Source organism: Penaeus monodon, chromosome 5, assembly GCF_015228065.2.
Source record: "Penaeus monodon isolate SGIC_2016 chromosome 5, NSTDA_Pmon_1, whole genome shotgun sequence".
In the NCBI taxonomy this organism is placed as follows: domain Eukaryota; kingdom Metazoa; phylum Arthropoda; class Malacostraca; order Decapoda; family Penaeidae; genus Penaeus; species Penaeus monodon.
Window position 1 is genome coordinate 49,776,911 of NC_051390.1, and position 10,000 is coordinate 49,786,910.

Consider the following 10,000-nt stretch of genomic DNA (forward strand, 5'->3'; position numbering starts at 1 on the left):
TTTGGCAGATCTCGAATACGTCCTTATGTGACCGCGGAATGGTAGGAGGGGGGGGGAAGAGGAAAGAGAGGGAACGGAGGGAGGAGTGGGGAAGGTGAAGAATACGGGACAAGTAAGGGGAGAGTAGAAAGAGGAAGAGGAAGAGGAAGAGGAGGAGGAGGAGGAGGAGGAGGAGGAGGAGGAGGAGGAGGAGGAGGAGGAGGAGGAGGAGGAGGAGGAGGAGGAGGAGGAGGAGGAGGAGGAGGAGGAGAAGGAGAAGGAGGAAGATGATGATGATGATGATGATGATGATGATGATGATGATGATGATGATGATGATGATGATGATGATGATGATGATGATGATGATGATGATGAGGAGGAGGAGGAGGAGGAGGAGGAGTTAGTAGAAGTAGGAGTAGAACTAGGAGGAGGAGGAGGAAGGGAGATGAAATAGCCGGGAATGGGGAGAGGTGAGGGGGAGCAAAGGAGAGGGGGGGGGCGGGTGTCAGCCTCGGGGGCTCACTCTGGCCTACTTGTCTCACGCTCGTTTTTGTTACGCCCTCAGAGATGTCCGAAGAAAGGGCCCGAGGCGAGGATCATTTCTCCGCGTCAGGGAGTGAAGAAGACACCCGCTTTCGCCGCCATGCTTTACCGATTGTCTCCTTCCCTCGAGCGCCTTCGCCAGACCCGACGGAACGAAATCTTAACGAAACTGCGCAACGTTTCATTTGGATTTCTTGTCGTTTTGCCTTAACTGGTGTTTATCGACTTTCTGTCTCATTCTTTCTCCGTTTTTCTGTCTCTGTCTGTCTTTCTTTCTTTCTTTCTTTCTTTCTTTCTTTCTCCTCTCTTCTCCCCCCTCTCTCTCTCCTGACCCCCCTCTCTCTCTCCTCCTCCCTTTCTCTCCTCCCCCCCTCTCTCTCCTCCCCTTTCTCTCTCTCCCCTCTCTCTTCCCCCCTCTCTCCCTGCCGCACAGTTACCCTCACCCGTTTCTTGTTCACACGCTCTCGCTCGGCAAATCTCAACCTTCTCTTCTTTCCTTTTATTTTTTCTTTCTTTCTTTTTTTTGCGCGTGTCAATTCCTCGCTCCCGCGCCCCCTACCCATTAGCCTCGCGGGTAGACATGTAAGGAACAGTGTAATATATGCGAAAATATCTTTCCATGACACTTCGTGATAAATCCCATTAGACTATGGTTTTCAGGGAAGATTTGTCACGCTGGTGGCCAAGGAGAGGCACGGGAAGGAGAGAAAGAAACAAGAAAGAAGGAAAAATGGAGAGTTTTTAAGTCTGGTTTGGAAAATGCTTGGGAATTAGGGTTTTTATCAAATTGTATGTGTGAAATTCTACTTTAAAAAATAGTAACTCCATTGCAGTATGTTTAAGGTGTAAAATGTTTAAATAACAGGTTTGGTGTGCAAAGTAACGCTAAAATAACGCGGGAACAAACATACGCACAAAGAAACAGACATTCATCACACCCAGCCACTCACTCATACCCACCCACACTTCAACCCACACTCCCACACACAAACACATCACCCGCACCCACACGCACCCACCCCCCTTACACATCCACACCCTCCCACATACAAACACCCCTACCCTCATGCATAACCAAAACCGCCCACCACCCAAACCCACCTTCACGCCACCCCTCCACGCCCATCTCCACCCCCCCCCCCCCGCCCTTAACACGTGTCGACGGCCTCCCGGTGTCAGATTAATGACATCTTCCTCGCGTATGTGGCCAGAGAGGAACCCACAAACATAATTACGTAAGATTAATCACCCGGAGCGTCGAGCGGGTGATATACGTGTGAGAAAACGCGCTACTTAATGGGTCGTAAGGAGGTACTGCTCTGATTTTTTTTTCTTTTTTTTGTGACTATTCTCCTGGGAGGTGATTGAGGAATTCCCTTTCTTGTCTCTGTTCTGCTTGCTTTTCACTGTGTCGGATACATATTAGGCAAGCTGTAAATTGAGCTCAGGAATCAATTAACTGTAGCTGTAGCCATTCTCATTTGCATAACAGATAACTCATGTTTGCATAAGATTATAATTAGAGCAAAAATATATTAGCGTACCATCAGGCCACACAGGGGAGCCAAAGGGGAGCCAACTCGTTATCTGAAATTCCAGTTCAAAATATATATTTCTGCTTTTAAGGAATCGGAGAAAGTGGAGAGAAGAGAAGAGAGAAGGGGAGGGAAGAGAAGGGAGAGTGGGATGGAAGACAAGAAAGAAGGGGAGAGAAGAGAAGAGAGAAGAGAGAAAGAGAGAGAAAGAGAGAGAAGAGAAGAGAGAAGGGGAGGGAAGAGAAGGGAGAGGGGGAGGGAAGACAAGAGAGAAGGGGAGAGAAGAGAAGAGAGAAGGGGAGGGAAGAGAAGGGAGAGGGGGAGGGAAGACAAGAAAGAAGGGGAGAGAAGAGAAGAGAGAAAGAGAAAGAGAGAGAAGAGAAGAGAGAAAGAGAGAGAAGAAAAAAGAGAGGGGGAGGGAAGACAAGAGAGAAGGGGAGAGAAGAGGAGAGAAGGGGAGCCATGGGGCAGATCGCCGTACAAATTGACTCGCAGAACCCTTGTTACATGCCGTCAAACATGACATCATTCAGCCTTCAAGGACCCTGTTAACAGCTGTGTGCACAAGCTCTTCCGTCGCTCTGTTCGACGTCAGTTCGCAATCTTGTTCATCACTCGCGTTCACTGACGTGTTCATTAACGTTTACACTGTCGTCTTCATAGTCATTTTCGCAATTAGGCTTAAAATCAACATTATCGTCGTGTTCATAGTCTTGTTCACAATCGACCTCTTCGTCGTGTCAACCGTCCTGTTCACAACCATGTTCAAAATCGTCGTGTTCAACGTCGTGTTCACAATCATGTTCTCCACCGTGTTCATCGCCTCCCGCGTCTCAGCCGTTTTCCGGCATCCGCAGCCGGCGACCTTGAGCCTCGTCGTGCCGTTGTTCTCGACATTGTTCTACACTACTTACGTGGGTGAGTTATACCCCTCCCCCTGATGACTAGTTCCGGCACGTAATAGTTGGGCAACCATGCTAGCCTTGCGGGAGCACCTGACATTACCAAGAGCATGCAGTACTTTTTAGGAGAAGATGGGCGGCCTGTGAATACATTTCTGCTCATCTCGCCGCGACAGCCCTCTAAAAGGAATGTCTGCTACTTGGCCCCTGCATTACCTCTTTATTGCCTGTGGTAATGATGGTCCCCCACAGAAGCAGGAAGACGGACCGAAGGCGAGGCGATACTAAAAAGGACTCGAGAAACAGTAATTTGCGTCGCGTTGCTGGTTCATTATCGAGCTTCGGATGTTTTGCCTGTCCCTCTGGACTCCCCTTGCCATACTTATGACCGTATTATATCTCGCGATGCCTGTTCTTATTAGCATTTCTTTTTCAGCATTGTTTCGTTATCCCTCTGACTTATTTTTTCTTTTTCTTTTTCTTCTTTTTCTTCTTCTTTGTTGTTTTTGTTTGTTCAGACTAACTTATTTTGTCTTATGATGTTTGTCCCTTTCTATTTTTGCCTCTCCTAATTTCTTACTGTATCTTAAGGTGCCTGTCATTTAAAAATTCTCTTTCCATCACCTTACATTTTCATTCTCATCATCTCACATTACCTTCATATCATAGTGTAGTGGGGAGAGGGGGACGAAAGAGAAGGGAGAGGGAGAGGGTGAGGGAAAAGAAGGGAGAAGGTGAGGGAAGGGCAGAGAAGGAAGAGAGGGAAGGGAAGAAAAAGGAAGAGAGGGGAGGGGAATAAATACACACCTTTAAGCTTACGTAATACCACGTGTACCCAGACGCGTATTAACAAAAAGAGAGAGAAAAAGGAAAGATAAGAGGCACCCACCATGACCTGTGGTCGACCCGCAGGCAATTTCCGTCGTAAGAAGAATAGATTATTTATCAATCAGCGAGAAGCCACTTCCTCCGCTCGCTGACTCAAGTACTCTCTCGTCTAAATATTCAAGTACTCACATGTCTAAATACTCAGATATCTAAACATTTAAAAAACATTTAAATACCCGAAAACTCAAATATTTAAATCCCCCAATACCTACGCACTCACCCTCCTAATTACGTAAATCCCCAATACCTACGCACACACCCTCCCCCCCCCCACCCGAATTACTTAAATCCCCCAATACGTACACACTCACCCCCCCCCCACACCGAATACTTAAATCCCCTAATACCCCGAAACACAGAATCCCCTAAAAGCAAGGAACACTAGGCTATACGCACTCTAACCCCCCCCCCTCCCCATCCCCGACGAGACTAATCCCCACAAGGCCGAGCCATAAACCGGAACGCATGTTAGTATGTTGCGAGGTTCCCGTGCATAAACATGTCTCCGCGGCCTTACTTGGGGCGCATTTGTTAATGAAGCGGAGTTTGCGGAGAGGGGAGGGAAAGAGGGAGGGAGGAAGGGAAGAGAGAGAGAGAGAGAGAGAGAGAGAGAGAGAGAGAGAGAGAGAGAGAGAGAGAGAGAGAGAGAGAGAGAGAGAGAGAGAGAGAGAGAGAGAGAGAGAGAGAGGGGGGGGGGGTAAGAGGGAGAGGGGGAGGAAAGAGGGAGGAAGGAAAGAGGGAGGGAGGAAGGAAAGAAAGAGGGAGGGAGGAAAGAAGGAGGGAGGGAGGAAAGGAAGTAGGAAAGAGAGAGGGAGAGGGAGGAAAGAGGGTGGATGAGTAAGGTGGGTAAAGTGGAGGGAAAGAGGGAGGGGAGGAGAGAAAAGGAAAGAAGAAAAGAAAGAGAGGGAAAAGAAGGGAAGGAAAGAGGAAAGGAGAAGGGAAGGAGGGAGGGAGGGAATGAGGGAGGGAAGAGAAAACCGTCCCTACAAACAGCAAGCAATAAGGCGAGAGAACACGCTCGCGATAAGGAATCGGACGAGGGAGGAGGAGCTTCTATGACCCCCTTGCCTCCCCCCCTTCGCCCCCCCCCCGCCAACCGCAACAACATGGCGGCAATAAATGGACTAATTACTCTCCGTTGAAGGTTAAGTCTCATTGGAAAACAGGAATGAGGAAGGATGAGGATGAAAAAAGGAAGAAGAAGGGAGGGGATTGAAGCGGAGATCGGAGAGTTGCGGGAATGCATTGATGGCGATGGTGTTGGCGGTGATGATGGTGGTGGTGGTAATGGTGGTGACAGTAGTGGTGATGGTGATAGTGGTGGTGGAGGTGGTGATGATGGTGATAGTAGTGGTGGTGATTTTGATGGTATTAATGGTGGTGATGATGACGGTGATGATGATAATGATGATGATGATGATGATGATGATGATGATGATGATGATGATGGTAATGACGATGATAATAATGACGATGGTAATGGTGATGATAATGGTGGTGGTGGTAATAATTATGATGATATTAATATTCCCTGTGATGAAAAGAAAGAGAGAGAAAGCAAGAGTAAGATAATACCGCCCCCCATCTATTCCCTCCAGCATCGGTGATATATGCACGGGGGTCTTAGGCCCGGGTAGCAATGGGTGGTCTGGTTGGCAACTGTGGGTGGCTGGCCGAGATGGTAACACTGGCGCCTCCCGTTGCTCGCCTGTCACCAGATCGGCGCTTACAGGCCTTTACGCCGCCCCCCGGTCTCCGCGTTGTTCGCACTTCGCGAGGACATAAACAATAACATCTATACTGAAGTACACTATGTGTTATATATGCCTAGGTTGAATACATACATATATATACATACATATACATACATGAACGCGCACGCAAACACAAGCACACATGTCCACGCGCGTACACCCCCCCCCACACACATACATATATACACATACATATACATACACATACATACATAAATTTACATACATACATACATACATACTTACATACATATATGCATACATATACGCCTGTGTATACATATACAAATATACAGTAATACACACTCGCACATACTCTCGTACACGCCTTAACGCACGCACTACTCATAATTTAAACCCTTCTTCTTGTATATATTAAAAACCTTTTCTCAAGCCTTCACATTTATATATATCTACATGCCACTCCCTCCCTCCCTTCCTTCCCTTCTCCTCTGTCTTCCCTATCCCTCTCCCTCCTTACTTTCCTCCTTCCCCCTTTCCTTCTAGCCTCCTTCTCTCTCTCTCCTTCCTTCTCTTTCTTCCATCCTCCCTTTCTTTAATCCTCTTTCCCTCCCTCCCCATTTGTCTCCCTTTATTTAACCTTTCCCCTTTACCCCTTTTTCTCCCTTCCTCCCACCCTCCCTCCTTCCCCATTCCCTTCCCTCCCTCCCTTTCCTCCCTTTCTTTAACCCTCCCTCCCCCTTCTCTCCCCATCCCTTTCCCTCCCTTCCTCCCTCCTTCCCCATCTCCCCTTCCCTCCCTCCCCATACCCCTTCTCTCCCTCCACCCCCCACCCCACCCCACCCATCTAAATATGACTATCGCCCTCAAAATCTGAAAGGGTCAAGTAATACACACCTTCCCCCATGCATACCTATCTCTTGTTCCCATACATACATTTCCCGGACAGAGTCGTTATCCGAAATTACTTTTATCTTTGAATTATACGCTGCATACGAGAAGGTTCGGCCTCCCCCATTTTTTCGATTTTTTTTAGGCCTGTGATTTTAGGCCTATCGATATTTTTTTTCTTTATTTCGGGATACATTATTATTTCTGTTAATACCTGAACAACCCAACCGCATATTTCCCTCGACGTTACAAAAGAAAAATAATACAAATCCACAAACACAACTTTTCTTCCCACCACAACTTTTTTCCCACCCCCTCCCCCCCGAAAATGGAACAATACCAGAAGAAATGAAAAAACATAAATAAAAGCAACAAATATATCTAATAGTCTTTGGAACAACCACCTCTTTAACCCCCCCCCCCCTCTCTCTCTCTCTCTCTCTCTCTCTCTCTCTCTCTCTCTCTCTCTCTCTCTCTCTCTCTCTCTCTCTCTCTGTGTCTGTGTCTGTGTCTGTGTCTGTGTCTGTGTCTGTGTCTGTGTCTGTGTCTGTGTCTGTCTGTGCCTGTGTCTGTGTCGTGTCTCTCTCTATATATACATCTTTCACCCATTCCCTCCCCCCACACACACTACACGAGCACAACATGAAGCCATCAAAGAGCCAACCTCCCTCATCCCTCAAACAACGCCTCCCGCACAAGGGTGAAAATCGCGGGCTAATCGGAGGGGAGAATGACCCTTAGCGTCGGTCCCAACACCTTCACGCTCGTCAGGGGGTACGAGTCGGGCCAATTATCCAAGCTATTAGGACAAATTATTGTACGCTGTTCGCTTCGATCATCTGCCGGTGGTCTAGCGGGTGGGGGTGATGGGGGTGAATAGGGGGAAGGTGAGGAGAGGGTAGGGGTGAAGGGGAGGTGAGGGTGAAGGTGAAGGTGAGAGGAGGGGGTGAAGGTGAAGAGAGAAGGGAGTGAAGGTGAGGAAGGGTGAGGGTAAAGGTAAGGAGAAGGTGAGGAGAAGGTGGGGATGGAAAGAATGAGGAAAGGGTGAAGGTGAGAGTGGTGGTGGAAAGAGGTGGGGGTGGAGGAGGAAAAGGAGGAGGAGGGGGAGGTGTTAAAAATAAAAGGGGAAAAGAGTGTGAAGGACAGGGACAGGGGGGGGTCAAGGGATAAGGAAAAAGGCAAAAAAAATCGACAAAAATGCACAGAAATAGAAAGAGGAAAGGAAAAAAGTGGAGATCGCGGAGGGAAAACAAATGTAGGATGGTAGGAGAAAAAAGGGAATAGAGAGAGAGAGAGAGAGAGAGAGAGAGAGAGAGAGAGAGAGAGAGAGAGAGAGAGAGAGAAAGAGAGAGGAGAGAGAGAGAGAGAGAGAGAGAGAGGAGAGAGAGAAGAGAGAGAGGAGAGAAGAGAGAGAAGAGAGAGAGAGAGAGAGACGAGAGAGAGAGGGCAGAGAGAGAGGAGAGAGGAAGAGAGAAGAGGAGAGAGAGGAGAGAGAGAGAGAGAGAGAAAGAGAGAGAGAGAAGAGAGAGAGGAAGAGAAGAGAGAGAGAGAGAGAGGAGAAGAGAGAGAAGAGAGAGAGAGAGAGAGGAGAGAGAGGAGAGGAGAGAGAGAGAGGAAGAGAGAGAGAGAGAGAGAGAAGAGGAGAGGAGAGAGAAAGAAGAGAGAGAGAGAGAGAGAGAGAGAGAGAGAGAGAGAGAGAGAGAGAGAGAGAGAGAGAGAGAGAGAGAGAGACAGAAAGAAAAAAGTAAGAAAGACCGAAAGAAAGGAAAACAAAAACAGACCGACACACACACTCACACAGAGTCAAACACCAAGAAAGGAAGAGAAGTCAAAACAGAGAAACCGAGAGTAGGATGCTCCACGAGCGAAAGCAACAGTAATTGGCGTAATAAGGAAGCCGCTGTGAGGGAGCAGTAATGGGAGCAGTTAAGGAGAGCATCATTAAGCTGTCCCAGGTGCGTTTTCCCCGTGGCGCCAACACCTGAGCTTCTCCTTCCTCCGGAGACAGCGAATCTTGTGAAATCGGTAAGAAGTAATTACGACCTTTCCGCGGCTGAAATGGTGTGCCCTTTACACTGAGGATGCCATAGGAATAGGCCTATATACTCATTTTTACAAGGCCTAATAGTACCTAATAATACCTTCCACTTTAGATACTTTTAATCATAACTTTATACAGGAGTTCCCTTTTATCTTTTTACGATCTGATTCTCCCAGCCGCGCATCCCCCACGCGGGCGAAGGAGATTAGTCCACGTGAAAGTCTCCTAAAACCTTTGTAATCGATTTTCTGCCTCGGCAATCCTCTCCCGACGGTAACTGACGAGATCTGGACGTCTGCGAAGAAGCTGTCGGGGAAGAAGGTCATTCCAGCCGGTTCGTCTTTCCGAGCGGGAGCGGGAGTCACGAAGACGCTGAGGGGACGGGCCGACGCCGCTAACGACAAACCGGGTGAGACTAATGAAGTCGTAATTACGAGGTGGGCTAGAATGAGGTCCCTTTAAAGAATACTTTCCCTAGGGCATTTGTAAGTCCAAGTTGTAATATATCACCAAAAGTGTCTCAGGTCATAAGCATCAACAGTCCCTCGATTCAAGGCTGGATACCATCTCTTCCGAGGTAGAGTCACCGCTGATACAGCAGACTGGGAGACTGGACCCGGTACAGCTACCTTGAAACCGGGGAAATAATACATGAATAATATATCCACCCTCCCCATCCTCAAACCAAACACATTAATCTTACGCACACACCTGGACTATACACCAGCCCTCCGAAAAATGCAAAACCCGAAAGCGAAAATAATGAACGAGCCATCGACGAGGCGGAGAACAAAGCACGCGCTATTATATCCTTAGGAGAGGTCGCCGAGCCCAGGACTATATAAGGACCCTTCCGAGAGCTACCTGGTGACGACGCCCAGTGTAATCACAAGGGACGAGTACCTGTTCGCGTCCCCTGAAGAGCGGGCTGAGCGGCGGCGGCGGCGGCGGCCTCGCTTGATTTACGGTGCCGATCGCGAGGACAGGAAAGGGAGACCTACACGACTCGGATTGATCCAGCGTTAAGTATTGCTATGCCCTGGGTGGAGACGGCCGCTAATGATACAGGCGCGCGGCTCTCTGCGGTAACTCCGTGCTTATTAAAACCTTCAAGTACAGCAGGAGATACGATATAAGCATAGTTTGAAGCCCAATCTTACTACTTAAAATGAGACCACGGTGTACTTGGGCTGATTTAATAAGGCCCGGTGGATATATTGATACGAACTTATTACACATCATAAACATGCTGTCACAAAGGGCTATAATTACACTTTATTAATTTTCTCTTTCCCGATCCTTACCATCAGGAACCCAATTGCGAAAACAATAATGGATATGACCTTTACGATAGGTAGCTCCTCGCTCGAAATATTAACTGTCGGCCTTAAGTAATGATGAAGTGTCCTGAGCTGATGAGACGTACGCTGACGCGGCCTTAATTACACAGCGCTGCTCTAGAACACACGAACACTCCTCTACCCTAGTCCAGGAATCCTTACA

The 10,000-nt window shown here is 48.1% G+C and overlaps 1 protein-coding gene across 2 annotated transcripts in view; it reads right to left on the minus strand.

Annotated features, from left to right (window-relative positions):
- The window catches only part of LOC119573249 (ankyrin repeat and BTB/POZ domain-containing protein BTBD11-like), a 55,429-nt gene that overhangs the window by 44,120 nt on the left and 1,309 nt on the right, over positions 1–10,000 (minus strand). The gene's annotated exons all lie outside the window — the stretch shown is intronic.